General features: G+C 32.8%; 1 long non-coding RNA gene across 1 annotated transcript in view; it reads right to left on the bottom strand.

Annotated features, from left to right (window-relative positions):
- Positions 1-1,333: 1,333 nt before the first annotated feature.
- Positions 1,334-1,660, bottom strand: part of LOC118764021 — a 2,743-nt gene continuing 2,416 nt past the window's right edge. Inside the window, exon 2 of the long non-coding RNA XR_004999806.1 lies at positions 1,334-1,660. This exon is cut by the window's right edge and continues 1,781 nt beyond it. This is a non-coding gene — a long non-coding RNA (uncharacterized LOC118764021).

Consider the following 1,660-nt stretch of genomic DNA (forward strand, 5'->3'; position numbering starts at 1 on the left):
GTGGGATTGCTGCTACATCTACCTGGTCGTGAGACTTTGTGGAGGCTCCCTCGTTCGATTGGGTTCCCCGAATCATTGGAATTATTTTTTGACAGAAATTCTGTTGGTTGTATACCATGCTACATTATTATTGCATATATCTTAATATTGTGTCGGTTATATGTATACTCAGTTGCGTAGTGTGGTATTTGCATTTGGTATATACTGTGAGATATATATATATACCGGAGTAAGCACATAAATGTGAAACGAGGTGAAAAAAGGGTACTCAAATACCAGAGGTAGAGTAATATACTATATTTAAAAGCGGCAGCAATATAACAAAAGCTGTTACTCAGAGAACGTGAAACTCCGAGTAACAGCTTTTGTTATATTTCTGCTGCTTCTAAACAAAGTATATATATATATATATATATATATATATATATATATATATATATATATAATATATATATATATATATATATATAAGTAAGTATGTATATTAATAGGGTAGTGTTTGTGTAATGGATTTATGTAGTGTTACATTGTGTACTGAGTGTATTGGGTATATGTATATATATATGTGTATGTATATATATATGTGTATGTATATATATATATATATATATATATGTGTATATATGTAATATATGTATACAAACTAATACACCTGTTTGTTGTTTACACACCTGTCTTCGTCTTTTGCCTTTTTGCAAATTCCAACTATATATGTGTATATGTTTATATATATATATATGTGTGTGTGTATGTATGTATGTATGTATGTATTTTTCCATTTTTAATTATTTAAATTCTTCCTTTGAGGAAGGAGCTGGTTTCTAAGATACAAAGCTCCGTCTTTGGAATGTAGATAACGAAGACAATGTCACATTTTAAACCTGAGAATAGTCTTGCATAGTTTTACTGCTTCGCTCATAGACTGTATTTGTGACGTACGAGTCAGCTGGTCAATTTCTCTTTTTGAAAATCCAAGCTTGTCTAGACTGATAGTTAAGCAATTGCTTACAAAACCAAGTACACCAATTATTATTGGTATAAACGGAAATTTATAATCTGGAAGCAGTTGTCCATAGTTATCTTCCTTCTCTTTGATTTTTCAAAGAGATATTTACATCAGAAGGACAGCTGACCTTTATGACAATATATACTTTTATTTTCTGTTCTAGACAACAATATCCCTTTTGTTATGCTTACACTTGATAGATATCTTGATGGGAATGTTCCACCAGTATTCCTTTTTCTGATGGTTGTCCACCTATTCAATAACAGGGAATTCTCTATATTTATTCCAGGACAGTCTTTTTCCAGATGGCGTTCTATACTATTTTTGCGACAATGTCGTGTCGTAGTACCTTGCTGACGTTTTTTTTGGAATCTGCTAGTCACCTGTGTGATGACTTCCACAAGAATATGACATAATCTACGTCTTAGAATCGAAGGGCTTCACTGTCTCTTAGGTATTTAGTAACAATCCTCGGTTCCTGGATCGCAAATGCATAGTATACGAAGTGTGATGTGGTGTTTCGGTCACGAGTCCAAGAGAGGCTTCTTTTCATGTCAATGTTATTGACTCTTTCAAGTGTTCGGGGAACGTATTCATGTATGGTCTTTTTTTTTTGTATGCAAAATGTTTCAAGTCCAGCTCTTCTTTGAGGTG

This window comes from Octopus sinensis, linkage group LG6, assembly GCF_006345805.1.
Source record: "Octopus sinensis linkage group LG6, ASM634580v1, whole genome shotgun sequence".
Classification (NCBI taxonomy): domain Eukaryota; kingdom Metazoa; phylum Mollusca; class Cephalopoda; order Octopoda; family Octopodidae; genus Octopus; species Octopus sinensis.